Genomic DNA, 17,514 nt, shown 5'->3' on the forward strand with positions numbered 1-17,514 from the left:
CAATGATGGAAATTGGCAAACAGAGACAACAGGAAGAGTCGGGGGTGAAGACAGGAAGTTGAGTCAGGAGGAAGCTCAGGAAAACAACTGGGAGACGCCATCTGGGAACACAGCTTCAGCAGCTGGAGCAAGAGCCCCTAGGAGACGGATATCTCGTCAAGAGGCGGCTTCTTAGTGAGTCAGAAAGCTGCCAGTTTTGATATCAAAAAGCTTTGTCGCAAAATTGAAACTCACTGAGTCTGCTGACAACTTAGTTATGATGCATTTGATGGGCTCTAACTTCAGGTGTTGTTTTCTTTCTTTCTTTTGTTTTTTGCATTGTTCCGTACACAAACAGAATAATGTCATCTCACTGCATATCTGTGGACTGGGAACCATCCAGCCCCCACCCCAAATCCTGGGGAGAAAATTATTCACCCAGACAATGTCATTCTGCTGTAATGTCTGTCGTTAGTCATAAAGTCCAATGACTTTATTATCTGACCATAACTCTTCTCAAACACAAGCTAAATGAAGAATTTCTTTATTTTATCTCATAGAGCCTTATTTTGAGATTTGATTGCTATCTCCTCTGTACGTGCCGAGCGGCCTGCCCTCTTTAGGTGAAAAAGGAAGGCTGACTTGGAGAATTTCCTAAGAACAAGATGGAATGACTCAGTAAAGTCCTCAGTATATGTGTCCTGTGTTTGTTGTCACTGACAAGGGCCTACCTTGGAAACATAGTTTGTGTAAGGACAGCAGGTAGTACGTCTGTGACCGTATTTAAAATAAAACGACGTACTGTGGTCGTTTATCTCTGAAGGCTAAGGTCACTGCACAATCTCTTGAAGTCAACATCCACTTGATACTGTGAGGCTGAAACGAAGAACAGGGCTTTAGAAAAGATGCAGAACGGCAGCCGCGATGCAGTAATCGCTGCTGCGGCGTCCTTCACTGCGGTCTGCATAAGGACTCAACGAGCCCTAAACTAGGCCGTGAAATTAGAGATTTTCGTGTTATGAAACAAGTTCATAAAAACGCATGTGTGATAAATGTTCCTTTCAGTCAGTATCGGTGGCAGCTCTGCCTGCCAGGAGAGGTAGAGAAGGGACTAGAGTCTGTGACTGTGGCAGGACTCAAAAGAAAAGAAAAAAAAGATACAATCAATGCTATACTGACCCTAAGGCAAAGCCTTAGGCAAACTTCAGGCCCAGCATGCAGGAAGCAGCAGCCTGGGAAGCCTGTGGAAGACCTGGTTTTTCAGGTGATCGTTAAATACAGGCAGAAGATTTACAGAGATGATCGTTAAAGAAACCGAGTGAGATGGAGGGAACCGGCCTGTGGAACTTCCCGGTGACTTGCGGTCTGGGGCACCCAGAATGTGGGTGGGCCAGATGAGGAGAGAAGACGGCTCAAGTAGGAGGAAGTGGCATGAAATAAGGCTGCGGAAGTGGGCTGAGGCAAATTTGTGAAGGTACAAAAATTCTTGGTAAAACTATTAATGAGTCATCCCACCCCACCGTTACATGAAATCTGCCAATGGGTGTCTTGCGATTTTCTTTCTTTCTTTCTTTCTTTCTTTCTTTCTTTCTTTCTTTCTTTCTTTCTTTCTTTCTTTTTTGTCTTGAATTCCTTCTCTCTCTCTCTCTCTCTCTCTCTCTCACACACACACACACACACACACACACACACACACACACACACGTTAAGCTCCCTAATCTGCTGCTCCGTGGCCCAGCAGGCTTCAAGGCAGGTGGGTAGGCCCCTCCACCAGCAACCCAGCTCTTGAAACCCAGGCCACCCCCTGCCCCACCCTGACTCTTATGACCTTGGGCCAACAATTTCAACAACTAAAACCACTCCTTGATAGCTCAAGGCACTTAAGAGGATTCCAAGTGCTCAGGCGGCTGCAGAAATTGAGCACTTGCTGCACTAGACTCTCCAGATCTATACATTCCGTATCCACAAACTCAACCCAGTTCAGACTGAAGCATCTTCTAAAACACTGGGGTTTGCACAGAACGCAGAATGATGTCTTCCTTGTTATCATCCCCTAGTCTGTGCAATACAAGATCTTACACTGTAGTACTTAGGCAGTCCTAAGGTATACGGGACTGGGCGTCTACAGCTTCAAGACTGCAGAGGTCCTCCTTTGGCTCTAATTTAAATGCACACATTGGAATACTACGTTACTCACTGGTCACCCTTCTCCAAAAGGGTCCAAGCTAGAAGCAACAACCAAGTGAAAACACTGGAATTTTTTCCAACACCACTGACAGTTGCAAGGCATAGCATACAATGGATATAAAATTTAAAATAGTCCTACCAGACACAGATTGCTCCTGAACCGGCTCCCTGAGCAGCCACCACCAACCGCCTCAACGGTATCTTTGTCAGGGCTGAGACCCGGAAGAGCCCTCCCTCATGCTTCTGGTCTGAGTAGAATTTGTGCATTGGTGGCCTGGCAGGTGGATGCTTCAGCAATCCAAACTTGGTTGGCATTAACTCTGCCATATTCATTTTTACTCTTTCCCAAATGTAAGGGGAAAATATTGACATTCCTTCATGTCTTCATTTATTTCATTCTCATTACTATCTCTGATGAAAATATTGGAAATATTTTTTTTTCAGTATTTCTAGTCCCTTCCTCCAGAGATTCCCATTTTTTGTTTGTTTGTTTCCTATTTTTAAACTAGCCAGGTAAGCTCTACAGGTGAAGACTAATGACCAATGCAACTTCCAGAAATTCATATTTATAGAAAAATGGCAAATCCCATTTAAACTTGCCTACACAGACATTCTTTTGTAAAAGTTCCTCTAACAGAAACCAATTCTGACAAATTCTTGGTCCATTTGACACCAAGGTGTGTATTGTTGAACCATCACAAGCTTTGCTAACGAAGAAACCTATTTCTGCTCTCCTTTTTAAGTTGCCCCGCTGTGCTACTTCTCGGCCATAAGACACACTGGGCTTCAGCACGCGTGCTGGACAGCTTCTGCACGTCATCTGTCCTGGGCTCCGCCAGTCGGGAAAAGCAAACAAAAGCTTAGATGCCTGGGTCCTTCACGGCTCTATGCTGCAGCAGTGTACTAGAACTTCCTTTGCACACAGGAGGCCCTTCCTCCAGAATTCAACAGAGCGTTCACCCACATGGCCTTTCAGCCTTAACAAATAATCCAGACAGCGCTACAAAAGTAGCACGAGCCACCCACACAGGTTACTTTGGATTTTAGAGACTGGATGGAAGAGAGGAGACCTCTAATTCTATGTAGTTAGAAAACACAGGCATGAAAAACCCGTTGTCAAAAACCACTCACAGAACCAGCCCCACGTCTGGTAACATGACCTAAGATGTTAAGGGAGCCACTGAGTGGCTATAAGGAAGTTTGGTTTTTTTCTAAAGAAAAACAACCACAGAAGCTAAAATTAAACCACCTCCATTAGTATAACGAGAAGCAAAGTCTAAATGATCAATATGCATTTTCCCGAAAACATTTTAAAGTTGACCAAATCAGAGCAAATAGCCTTCCTGAAATAGAGCAGTCAGCAGGTATCAAAGCATGGTTTGGCTTTAAAGATGGGAAGAAAATAAGTTTCTTTACGGGGTGTGCTGATAACCTGATAACTGCAGAGAACTGGGCAAGATCCAAGCCAGAGAACATCATCCCCATTCCCCGGCCACCCTAGGTGGCTGCAGGTCCTGATTCTTAGAGGGAGGCAGGGCACCCAGGGCTCAGAGGACAGGTGCCCAACCATTTCAAGGTAAACTCCACAGTCCCCAGCAGCAGAACCCCAGCTGTGCCCCCAAACACTCCCAACAAGCCAAGGAACAGGCAGCAACTTTACCTTGTAGAGAAACTGTCTTTGGTGGTGCTGCTCTGTGGTCAGGGACACCAGTCCTTCAGTTCTGCAGAGCAGCCTGTCAAGCCCAAGCCGGGGTGTGTGGTCACAAGGCAGGAAGTAACTACGGTGACAAATCACCAGGCAGGAAAGAAATAGATTTTGTCTTTATAAGGACATTTTACTCAACTTTTTTTTCTCTCGAGTCTCCTCCCCCCAAAATCACCTGACAACAGGTCACAGTGAAATCCAAAAGCCACCTTCCACTTCCTCTTCTCTCTGAGCATTTTGCTCTTTCCCTGGGTCTCTCTCAGCAGGCCCTGGGCTACTTAAACCCTTCAGATCTCAGATAGGGGAGCGAAGGTCAGCTTGCTGGCCCAACTCTTTTGTCTGACTCTAGTTGCTAAAAGCAAAACCCGGGAGCCTACCTACTTTCAGCAGGGATAAACAAATTCTTCATTTCTAATGGAAGCTCTGAGGGAAAGGTTGGTGAGTACCTGAGACACACTGAAAGAGATTCCCTATTCCCTGAACCCATTTAAACCCATTTAAACCCAACCCTTCCCACATTCTTAACGATGAACTTATTGGTATAAACAAAACAAAAGGATCTCTTTAAGGACAGGGCCTGTAGAGAAAGGTTTCTTCCTATATTATTTACTCATTCTTTTATTTATAGAACGCCCATGTGCTAAGGATCTCTTTAACCCAATTAGAGGGTTCAATTATTCAGATGTTTCCCGTAAAGAACGGTGGTGGATCATACAGAGTGATTACTAAAAGGCTAACTTCATTCCTTCATACAGACTAAATCCCATCATAGGATCGTATCTGAGCTCCGCTGACTGAATATTGAGCACACTCAGCTCTGCATTTCCCGGACTCAGTATGTTTCCAACAGTGACAGAGATGTTCTCATTTAGCCTTGGGGATGTCTGCTGCAGCTAGGCTCCTGGGTAAGATGGCAAAGATGACTTCTCATGCTTCAGATATCGGCATTTCCCAGGAGCCATGCAAGCTGTCAGGGCATAGCATCATCCCTCGGACCGAGCTGCTCTGAAGACTTCCTTGGCTTTTCTGATTTCCTTAAAAAAATGTTCTTAGTTTTAACTCCCAAAGTTGAGATAAAGTCTGTCAGTTTATCTCCCCCATGAGCCTGGTGAGGCAATCTTGGACTCAAACCCTCAGGGCTCCTATTGGGCAAGAGGGTCTGCTCCAGAATGGGAAAACAGGGAGAAGGCTCAATTTTCTCTGGATGTGGTCCAAAAGAACATTCTAGAAATGGTTCTGGTAAGAACTGACAACTCTCTTTTGGTGTAGCAGGCAAGAGTGAGGTGGTGAGTAGGACCCCAATTAAGTGGCAAAGAGAATCAAGGGCACCTGACTTCTCAAAGAAATATCCAGACATTGTAACATGATTAATAAGAACCCAGAGACAGATCTTCAACCTGAAGATCAGAAAAGCAAAACAGCCAGCCACTGGCTCTTACCTGTACCTCAGCCTGAAATGGCGATCCTGCCTCCAGGAATCTCAGAATGTGTGAGAGCTGTCTCCTCTCATTTTATAATCCTCTCTAGGAGCCGGGATTAAAGGCGTGCACCACTGGGGGTTAGGCGTGTACCACTACCCGGTTTCTATGGTAGCTAGTGTGACTAATGGCATTAGAAGGTATGTGTTACCATTATCTGGTCTGTAACGCTGACCAGTGGGGTTGTTTTACTCTCTGATCTTCAGGCAAACTTTATTTATGAAAATACCAATGAAATGCCACTACAAGACATTGTCCATCTTGGACCGACCACATGACCCAGCAGTAAAAGGCTGGTGGTTTCCACCCCTGGGAACAGTCTTCACTCAGGGTCGTGCAGAAGAGCTCCACAGATGGTCTTAAGAGAGTGTGTACTGATGGTGCATCTGCCTGTATGAGTCTACATACTTGTGGTTTCAGAACAGAGTAAAGGCCAACAGCCATGTTTCATGAAAAAGGAACCAATCCACATTTTGTTTACCTGGGGGACAGAAAACAGGAACATTCTGCGTGTGCTTTTGCCTGATCCCAGGAGATGGGAGGAATCTAGAAAAGAAAAAGAGGAAAAACATACTCAGGCCTCGGTTCCTCTAGTGTGTGTCTGCCAAGGCTGGTGATTGAGACAGAAAGAAAACAGAGCCTTTGCTCTCGGGGAGGAAGAACAAAGCCTGGTGCAGAGGAACACGTAAGTCAATGCTCAAGAGAGGGCAGAGGAAACCAGCGTGTTGTAGCGTGATGTAGAGCCGGCCCAGATTTTCAGCCGAATCTGGTTCTGGTCACAAAGACTTGGAGTTCCACTGGGCCTGTGCTGAGATGAATGTCGCCGAGCAGGACATTGCTTATAGACACCGAATCGACACAGCCCCTTCTCCCTGATCATCAGCTCACCCAGCTCCTCCTCAGCCACACGTCACTGCCCCCAGCCACATCCTGGATTTCACCATTCAAGCCCCTCCCTCGTAATCTCGCCACCTGCCTCTCTCCTGATGAAAATCTACCCAGGGGAAGCTGTTGTAGGGCAAGGCTTTTTTTTCTCTCTCTCTTCCTGTCAGTGTTTAAAATTGCATATTACCTTTATTATGTTTAGGTATGTGCCTTGTATATCTAATCTCTCCAAGACCTTTATCACCAAGTTGGCCTTACCCTTTCTGAGGAGTGGATGGGGGTTGGGTGGGAGTAAGGGGGGGGGAGTAAGAGGAGGGGAGGGAGGGGAAGCTGTGGTTGATATGTAAAATGAAAAGGAAAAAAACCTTTAAGTAAAAATTAAATAAAATTGCTTGTGATGGTGACACAGGACAATAACTTTGAGTTTTGTTGTTTTTTGTTTCTCTGCAGACAGTATTCCCTTTTGACCTGCACCCAGATACATCCCCCACCCTTGCTCCATCTGCTTTGTCTCCGCTGATCCCTCCTCCGCTGAGCCCCACCTTTCCTTCCCTTGCCTCTCTCTATGCCTCCTGCCCTCCCTGAATCCATCTGACACCAGGCCTGCTCTCCTCATGACCTCAATTTCCAAGACCAGATCACCTGCACAGGGGAGTGGCCGAGTAAAAGTTCTGGCTCAAGTAACTGGGGTCAGAGGCCAACTTTACTGATGATCTGGTTGTATGACTTTAGACAGATGACTGAATTTCACTGGCCTCCAGATTTTCATCCAGAAGATGGGAGAAGAGCAATGTCTGTTCAGTGCATTTGTTGAGAGCATTAAGTGCACAGAGGGGTAGCGATCTGGGAAAACTGCTTGTCACAAATGTTGTGTAAGCGCCAACTGCTTCTTTAATGTTTCTACCGGGCTGGGGACTAACCCCTTCACATATATCGTCTCATTTATTCCTCACCCATAACACATACATTGAATATTCTTTTCTTCAGCTTAGCAGTATCTTTATTGGTATAGGATTCACATGGTCTAACACTCACTCCTTCAAAATAGGTTTATCATATGATCTGATATGTATACACATTATGCCATACAATTCAAGAATATTTTTATCACCCCCCAGTACCAATTAGCAGTTACTCCCCGCTTATCCGCATCTCCCACATCCTCAGCCATCCACCTTGAACTATTTCTGTCTCTATGGATTTGCCTGCTCTGAACATAACACACAAATGGAACCATGGCTTCTTGTAGCCTTTTGATCTGGTTAAGGCAATGTTTTGCTAGGTGGGCCTTGAACCCTCGACCCTCTTGTCTTCAGCCTCCTGAGTGTGACTGAGATTACAGGTGTGTTCCTTGATGACCAAACAATCTCAAGTCTTTTTGGGGTGTATTTGGTTGGTTTTCTCACTTAGCATGTTTTCAAGGTCCGCTCATGCTATACCGTGTTATGAATGTACTACTTCATTTTTAATTACATTCTATTTTATTGACTTTGGGAGTTGAACAGACCATGGCACATAAGTTGGGGGGGGGGGGCAGATGGCAACATTCGGGAGCCAGTTCTCCTCCTTCACCATCTGGGCACCAGGAACCACACTCAAGTCAAGATTGGCGCCAAATGCCTTTATCTGCTGGGCACCTCACTAGCCCTTTGTTCCCCTAAAAGAATGATGCTCCATGTTTGAGATTGCACCACCTGTTACAGCCGCTTGGTCGTCTGGTGGCTATTTGGGTGGCTCTATTGCTTTGGCACTATAAGTCACGCTGCTATGAATGTTTGTACACATATTTTGTGTGGCTCTGTTTTTTGATCAAATGAATGTATGCATCACTTTAGAAGCTGCATATCACCCCAAGGCTGATGATAAAGCACCACTCTTGATAACTCTCCTGATTTCTCTTCCCTAGAGACAACCATTTTCAACAGACATCATCCTTTCCTCCACTATCAGCTCCAAACCATCTCATGCTGTACTTACACTGTATCTTGACTGCTTAGGTTCATGTACATAGACATGAATATATACACTTATCTCTCCTTCCTATTTGGAAGTGAATTTGTTTCTCACCTACCCATTATCTAAAACAAGTTATAACAATGTTTTCATTAAATCAATATTTTGTTTTTATAATGACTATCAAGACAGTCATAACTGGGCTGGGGAAATGGTTCAGTGGGTAAAGTATTTGCCGTGCAGTGTGGTGAATTGATTTCAAATCCCCACACCCATGGAAAGCCAGGCAGGGTCATATATGTCTCTAATCCCAGCACTCCACACAGGGAGACCAAAGGTATCGATGGGAGAATTCCAGGAATATTGAGGGCCTGGCTTATGGAATGAGAAATAATAAAAAGAGCTTGTCTCAAAAAAAGGTGGAAAGTAAGAGGTGACATTTGAGTTTCTCCTCTGACCACCTGCATGCACCCAGAGGCACACCCATGTCCACTCACACACATAAATACATACATAACTTACACAGACACACACACACAACAACAGAAAAACATATAACGAAAAGCATTCCCGAGCAATTGGATGCACTTTGCTAGGTTCTTACATACTTATGAATACCACACAGAACTCACTAACAGAGCTAAAATAAGACAAAACCCAACAACCCCGCGCAGAGTCCCCTTGCAGTTGACAGGACAGTGAGGCATGCTCACCGAAACTCTCTCTGAGCAACGGTACACAGGGCGGCGAGCAGCTGTCACACAAATACTCTTCACCTCGCTGATTCGGAGACACACCTTGCATGGATTTTAGTGGTGACTGCCAGAATAAGAAACCAAAAGGCAGGTGATTAAACACCAGGTAGTCATTTCATTAGGCCACTTCCCTCTGAAAAGGGTGAGCAGAGAAAAAATGAGGACAAATTATCTGCTTAACTACAGTTCATGTGCTTAACTAACCTGGTGGCTGAAATGGTGTCTCAGCTTTCTCACGGTGGAGGACCCAACCTCCACACATCCTCATCCATCCCTCTCCCGCGCACTTGGGGAGGACCCTCTGAAGTCCTCATCCTCCGTCTGCTCTGTGCCCCACTGCATGAGAAGGTCATCTGTCTTAGCCTCATCCTGGAAGCTCTTTCTTCTGCTGTGGACTGGAAGCCATGTACCTTCCCGTCTCTGAGGCTACTTCCTTGTTTAAATGTGGGCACATCCTCTACCAGATTCCACGGAACATATGGGGCAAAATTTTCTTGAGACATTCAACAGCTGAAAACACATATGGCCTACTTGCATTCTCAGGAATTCACTCTGGAAAAATTTTTTTTTTTTCAAAACTGTGAAGGGCTTTTCAGTGTGTTCCAGAATACAGCACTGCTGTTGAGAAAGTGGATATCTTTCTGATTTAATGGTCCCTTCTATATGGTTTCTGATTTTCTTATCCTGAAATGTCAGGATTTCTCCTTTACACTCAGTGTCCTGAAGTGCTTGTACAATACTTCTCAGTGTGCGTCTGTGTGCACCTACTGTGTGAGGTTCTCATGATAGTTCTAGTATGTGTCTGTGTGCACCCACTGTGTGAGGTTCTCATGATAGTTTTCAGTGTGTGTCTGTGTGCACCCACTGTGTGAGTCTCATGATAGTTATAGTGTGTGTGTGCACCCACTGTGTGAGGTTCTCATGATAGTTCTACTGTGTGTCTGTGTGCACCCACTGTGTGAGGTTCTCATGATAGTTCTACTGTGTGTCTGTGTGCACCCACTGTGTGAGATTCTCATGATAGTTCTACTGTGTGTCTGTGTGCACCCACTGTGTGAGGTTCTCATGATAGTTTTCAGTGTGTGTCTGTGTGCACCCACTGTGTGAGTCTCATGATAGTTCTACTGTGTGTCTGTGTGCACCCACTGTGTGAGATTCTCATGATAGTTCTACTGTGTATCTGTGTGCACCTACTGTGTGAGCTTCTCTCATTCCATTCATTCTGGAAATCTGAGTCTCCATTCTGAGATGGTCTCTTTCTATCACTGTACTCTTCCTTTCTTCCTCGCCTCCCTCCCCTGTTCATCTTCCCAGGTTCCTTTCCCTGGCATAGCACTTACTGCATGTTGTACGTCTCGGGTTGCTGTCCTAACACCCCCCCCCCATTCTCTGCCTCTTGGTCCTCATGCCCTGTTGTCGGAATCCCCCGAGCCCAAGTCTTGCATAGTGTGCTATTTCTGTTAGTGCTGCTTATATTTATGCCCCGGTCTATTTTGTCAGGTTATCACACAATTCCACAGACTGTATAATTTAGAAGAACAGAAATATTTGCTCCCAGTTTGGAGGACTGGAGTCCAGTCTAAGGTATGGCTTGGCAGGATCTTCTTACTCCTCCATCACATGAAGTAAAAACGGAAGGGAGCTGAACTCCCCTTTTATAATGGCACTAGGCCATTATAAATGGTACCAGGCTTTTGTGGGGGCCACCAACCTGCTCCTAACTCATGACACAGAGACTTATTATTTGCTTTGAATGCCCAGCCTAGTTTAGGCATGTTTCTGCCTAGCTCTTTTAACTTAAATTATATTTCTCTTCATCTACCTTTTGCCTCAGGACTTATTACCTTTTTCACTTCTGTATATTTTGCTTTCACTGTCTCTCTGTGCCTGGCTGGCTGCTGTTTTCCTGGCTTCTTGCCCCAGGCATGGCCCTTGTTCTCTCCTCCTTCTTCTCTCCTTCATTCTTCCCTTCTTTTCTCTGAGCCTAGAGTTCTATTTATTCTCTCTGCCTGCCAGTTCAGACTATCCTTTCTCCCACCTAGCTACAGTCCATTCTGCTCTTTATTAGACCAATCGGGTGCCTTAGGTAAGCAGGACGAAACAAATGAGACACATTTTTACATAATTAAACAAATGCAGCAGAAACAAAAGCAACACACCTTTCCACGGTTACGGTAATCGTCTGCAGCATAAACAAACGCAGCACATCTTTTTATAATTAAACAAACACAGCAGAAACAAAAGTAAAATAGCTACTTAAAATAACATTTCACAGTACCCATTCATAGAGACAAAGTGCTCACGACTAATAACTTCGTTAAAGTCTCCCCTCCTTACACTGTCTCATGGTAGGTGCACTGTCACAGGAACCTATACTGGAACAAAGAATCAACCTATAGCAACAGCTAAGAATCTTTTCTTCCCCTCCCTGGATTCTTTTGTTATAGCAAAGGGGAACACAGGATGGGTGGAGATTGCGTCTGCCCCATGTGCAAACTACAAAGCTTCCTGTGTTTAGACGGAGGCTCCATCTTGCCTCCCTGCCTTCAGAAGCATCCTGTAACCCAGAGCGCTGAGTTCTGCTGAGTGCCTATGGTGTGAAGTGTGTTTTCTCACATCGCAGACTTGGAGTTCAGCTAAAGCATGCCCCATAGTCTGTGCAGCTCACGGCTTCTAACTTCCTGCCGGACGCTAGCGTTTTGTCGTCTCCTTTGCTAACTGATCTTCAACAATATACGAAGTTCTAGGAGGCCCATGGTCAAGTTGGCTTTGTTAGATTCTAAACACGACACCAGGCATTTCATAGATACCAGTTTAACAAAATTAATAAAGAAGCTAGGTTTGAAGGATGGGATTGAAAGCCTGGGGAACATACATGAGAAAGACTAGTGCTGAGAAAAAGCAAGGTACGTAGACCAAAGCTGAGTTGTGTGACCATCAAGAATGCAGAGCACTGTGTGTGTGTGTGTGTGTGATGAAAACTGGGGCCTTCAATACCTCAAAGAGAGTGTGAAGAAGACAGAGCTCAGCTCATAGTAGATCTTCAATATGGGTTACAGATCTTAAATTTACCCTGAGTCTTGGGGTTTTCCAGAGAGGTGTAGACTAGTATATGTAGGTCTCTATATATGTATGTGTATATATATATATATATATATATATATATATATATATATATAGTATATTATTTGAATACACTATATATATATAGTGTATTATTTGAATACACACACACACAGACATCTAAAGAAATTTATAAGACATTGCTTGTGTGATTACAGATGCTGACAAATTTCCAGACCTTCAGGAGAGTCCCTGATATAATCTAGTCTGAACTCTAGTAGGCTTGAGATCCAGAGAAAACCAGGGTTTCAATTTAGGTGCAAAGGGAAAAAGAAGTCAGTGTCCCAGTTAAGGCAATGGCTAAGGGAAGTGTCTCCTCCACAGACAGGATCTCATGTGAGTGATTCACATCATCTTGGGCAGTTGGGAGACCTACCTTTTCCTGAATCCAGACCTTTGGTGGCCATCGAAGCTAAAGATAAAGGCCATCTGCTTTACGATCAAAACTCACCCAAAGGCACTGTCGCCAAACCCTAGAATAGTGTTTGACTGAGTACCTGGGCATGCTACAGGCTGGCCAAGTTGAGCACAGCATTCATTGTCACCCTCTGTAAGCAATGGAGAGACATTTTAAGGTTTGTATTAGTTTCCCAGGGCTGCGATAACAATGACCACAAACCAAACGATCTAAAGTAATAGAAACATATTATCTCTAAGTTCTAGAAACTACAAGTCTAAAAGTAAAGACGTCGGCAGATCCGCTCCTTCTGAAAGCTGTGTGTCATCTTGCTCCTAGTTCCTGTCGTCTGTCCTAGTTCCTGATGGCTTCCAGGCATCCTCTTGTCCTCCTTGCTTACAATGACATCACTCTGGTTTCTGCCCGAACCCACACTTCTGTGCCCTTATTTCCCCTTTTCAGAGGAAAACAGTAATATTGGATTACGTTCCATCCTAATGATCTCATCTTGATCATCCCCGAACACCCTGTTTCCAAATAAGGTCGCACTTGTAGGCACTTGGGTGCAGGACCTCAACTTCTCCACTGGGACCCGATTCACTAGGGAGGCATAAATGAGAAGTGACAAAGTCATGCCTGTGTTTTAGAAAAACCACAAGGGCTGGAGCAGGGGAATATAAAGATGAAACCACCTGGAGTGGGGAGCTGGTCCTCAGGGGGGGCCCAAGGTGAAGATGGCGACCACGGAACAAAGAGCCTTCATTCATTTTCCCAATCTCATACAAACCACACGATCCCTCTCATCTTCATTATTCTTCTGCTATACCTGACATATGTCCCGTTGGCCGAGGAGACTCCACTCCTTCCTGCCCCTGCCACCCCTCTTCCCACTGTGTCCTGGAACATTAAGTTCTTAACTGCTTTCAGACCCTTCATTTCCACCCTGACTGAAATGCCTCCGTTCATCACCAGCTTTTTCTTTCTTTCCCTTTTAGGTCCTAAAGCACTTGTCCAAGAGCTGTTGCTGGTGTTTCTAGCACACTCTACATTCATTTGTCAACTAACCTTTATGACTGCATGCCTATGTGTGTTTAGACACCTTAAGGGGATGTGGGGAGTGGATGCATGAAGCCCTGAGCGAATGTGTATGGTTGACAAGAATGTGGCCACATCAAGGACCCCAATGCCTCAGTCTCACAGGAATGGCAAGAGCTATCCCAGGTTAGCTATGGGAATGATAAGGCCTTCCCCTGGTCCAAGTATGGATGTTGATGAATGATTGATCTTTACCTAAAGCCAGTATGTGTAGAAACAGCAACCATGTCTTCTTCCTCCTATATAGTCCACTGTTTATTTTCATGTCATATATATATATAGGCATATATATATATATATATAGGTTTATATATGTTATCTATAGGAGAGAAAGTAAATGCTATTTGTCTTTTAAATTTTGGCTTAATTTACTTAATACGATAATATCCATTTTCATGCATTTTCCTAAAAATAGCAAAATTTATTTCTTCTAATGATTGCAGCCTGAGACTATTCCCTTACAAAGACCTCCTGCCAAGACAAACTAACCTGCCTCCTCCTTGTGCTGTGTTTCTGAGCTGCTAGCGCTGTGTGTCCCCACCTGAGTAGACAGCCTATCTGCCCCCAGCTTTTCTACTGGTGTCTGTCATTTCCCTTTCTCCACCACCCCAGTCAGGTCAAGTCCCAAACTGTTCAGGTATGGCATTTATTTTGTTATACCCAGATCTGCGAAGTCCCCCCAATACCAACAAGGAGACGGAATCATGTGTGTAAAGGCAAAAAGCCTTTATTCTTACACAAGTTTGTGAACTCGGACTCTCCATGTGCCCAACATATTGGTGCAATCAGAGAGCCCTGAGTACAGTTGGGGTGGGGTTTTTATAACAGCAGAGGGATTTCTAAGGATCAGGACCCCTGATTGGCTGACATTTGTCTCGGGGTGTCCTGGTGAGAAGTGATGGGTGTGTGCCTATAGGTGATCCTATCTATAATGGTTGGTTCATTAGGAATTTTCTTTGGATGGTCTGTTTCTGGGTGAAGCATGGGTGGTCTGAGTTTGTGGCTTTTCTTGGAGCCAGGTATTATCTTAGGGTAAAGTGAGACTCAGACTTACCTTCCTGTTGGTCTATAGGGCCTGTCTTGGCAGGTGTGTACCGAGCTGCCCTGGGTCCTACAATTCAATCATCGGACTTTCACTTCAAACATACTCTATTCCAGTGACTCCATAAACAGTACTAAAAGATGGATTCCTGAATCCAAAGGCAAGCTGGAGGTTGCCACACACACTAAAGTCCTGATACCTCATGCTAAGCACTGTGGTAGAGATATATATGCAGAGCACTAAAAAGACATGCGTGGTGGGGACCAAAGCCGTATGGCATGTTCGAAGACGTGCAACTGAAACTACACCAAGCTATCATCACACGACTGTTAGCATGACCATTATAAAAGTATCAAAACATAGTGAGGGCTGGGGAGGATGTGGACAAAGGGGACTACCTGCCCACTACTGGTGGGAATGCAAATTATTTTGGCTGTTATTGGAAACAGTATAGACATTCCTTTAAAAAGTTAAAAATAGATCTACCTTATGACCCAGAATCATCATTCTGGGTAGATGTCCAAAGGAATCAAAGCCAGAGTTTGGGAGTGAAATCTGTACTTCCATGCATATTGAAACACTGTTGATAAGAACGAGGTTGTGTTCTCAACCTAAGTGCTCATCAACAGACAAATTACACACACACACACACATTGGAATACTATACATCCTTCAAAGCAATGGAAATTTGTCAATGAAAACAACATGGATCAATATGGATAACATTATGTTAAGTGAAATAAGTCAGGCATACATTGAAAGACACATACTGCATGGTGCCAGTCGCTCATGTGCAGAATCTTAAAAAAGTTGAACTAACAGAAGCAAAGAGCAAGCGGGAACTGTGGCTGGGGGGCAATAGGGGTGATGCTAGCCAAATGATATAAAATTTAGATGCAGGAATCAATTCTAGAGGTCTGTGGTACAGCATTGTGGCTATACTTAATGGATCATATACTTGAAAAATGCCTTTCAATGTTGTCATTCTAAAGAACGGTAAGTCTGCGAGATGAGGTATATACACCATTTACTTTCCATGTACGGGCAACTTGTCCCACAGGCCAGACTGGTCAAGCCTCTAGAATCCTAGCTCCATCTACCCAGCTTTGGGGTGACAGGCGTGTATGTACCACCACACCTGGCTTTTTTCATATGTGTACTGGAGATTGAACTCCGGTCTTCATGATTGTGCAGCAAGAAATTTACCCACTAAACCCGCTCCCCAGATGAACATTTTGCCAATTAAGGAAGAAGAGAGGACCAGGGAGATGGTTCGGTGGATAAAGCACTTGTGAAACACAAGGGCATGAGTTCGGATTCCCTAGCATTCACATGACGCCAGGCGAATGCTGCAGACTGCCTTGGGCCCCAGTGATCTTCCAGCAGAGACAAGGGATCATGGGAGCCAGACGGACAGCTAGACTCGTTGAACTGGTGAGCTCTAGGTTCAAGGGAGAGCCCCTGCCTTGGTGTGCACAGTAGAGCGTGGTTGAGGAAGGTACCTGGTGTCAGCCTCTGGCCTCCACATGCACCCTGACACGTGCACCCCAACATGTGCAGATGTAGTTGTTGGGGCTTTACTCATTTCTTTTTGCTCTTTTGGGGGCCCGCCACCGAGCTCCCAAATAAATCACACACAGAGAGGCTTATTATTACTTTTAAATGCCCAGCCTTAGCTAGGCTTGTTTCTAGCCAGCTTTTCTTATCTTAAATTATCCTGTCTACCTTTTGCCTCTGGGCTTTCTCCTTTTCTTACTTCTGTATATCTTACTTTCCCTCTTACTCTGTGACTGGCCGGGCGGCTGGGTGGCTGGCCCCTAGCATCCACCTCTCTTTGCTTTCTCTTGCTCCTTCTCCTCCCAGATTTCTTCTCCTATTTATTCTGACTTCCAGCCCCTTTGAGATTTAGTATATACACCATTGTCAGGTGTGTGTGTGTGTGTGTGTGTGTGTGTGTGTGTGAGTGTGTGTGTGTTTAGAGATTAGAAGTTAAATTCAATGCCATCTTCCTTCACTTTCCTACTTATTTGTGTGGAACAAGGCAGGTCACTGAACGTGGAACTTGTCCAATAAGCCAGACTGGTCAAGCCTCTAGAATCCTACCTTTCCTCCCTCACTATTGACCATTCAGCGCTTTATTAGACCATCAGGTGTTTTAGACAGGCAAAGAGTCACAGCTTCTCAGAGTTAAACAAATACAACATGTCCTTGCTTCATTTAAAAACGTTCCACAGCATAAACAAATGTAACACATCTAAAATAATATTCTACAACATGCAGGCATGCACATACACATGCATGCACCACCAGACACACATTTTAAAAAGAGAACAGTATCTGGGCATGGTGGTGCACACCTTTAATCCCAGCACTCGGGAGGCAAAGGCAGGTGGATCACTGTGAGTTCAAGGCCAGTTTGATCTATAGAACCAGTTCCAGGACAGCCAGAGCTACATGTAGAGAGACTCTGTCTCAAAAAATAAAGAAATAAAATAAATTAATTTTAAAAATTAAAAAATAAAGAGAACAGACAAGTAGGATGATATGTGGCTGTGCTTGTTAAATGTTTAGATGCTGACCAGAAAAATAAGAAGACGGAGAGCGGACATCATTCTAGACAGAAGGGCCAGCGGACACAAACACTGCTGCAGACATTTCCCAGGGGAAACTTGGCTTCGGGAGCACAGGAACTGCACCAACCCCCCAAGCACGTAATGTGCATTTCAGAGAGACAAACTCAGTTCCTATTGTGATTAGCTGAGAAGGCAAACTGATTCTATAAACAACATGACATTCACAAGCTAAACCAAACATAATTAGATGTTTCAAATATCAATCTAAAATTCTCTCTTGACGTGTGATAGCCCTCTTGGAGAATTTATATAGGCAGTTACCGCAAAAAGGTTAACTTTACA

The 17,514-nt window shown here is 44.6% G+C and overlaps 1 protein-coding gene across 1 annotated transcript in view; it reads right to left on the reverse strand.

Moving 5' to 3' along the window:
• Lcp1 (lymphocyte cytosolic protein 1) overlaps positions 1-17,514 on the reverse strand; it is a 94,461-nt gene that overhangs the window by 43,077 nt on the left and 33,870 nt on the right. The window contains exons 2-3 of the mRNA XM_057786541.1: positions 5,831-5,895; positions 3,827-3,944 (exon numbers count right to left, since the gene is read on the reverse strand). The gene's annotated coding sequence lies outside the window, so the exon portion shown is untranslated. The remainder of the gene's footprint in view (positions 1-3,826; positions 3,945-5,830; positions 5,896-17,514) is intronic.

Source organism: Chionomys nivalis, chromosome 12, assembly GCF_950005125.1.
Source record: "Chionomys nivalis chromosome 12, mChiNiv1.1, whole genome shotgun sequence".
Taxonomy (NCBI): Eukaryota; Metazoa; Chordata; class Mammalia; order Rodentia; family Cricetidae; genus Chionomys; species Chionomys nivalis.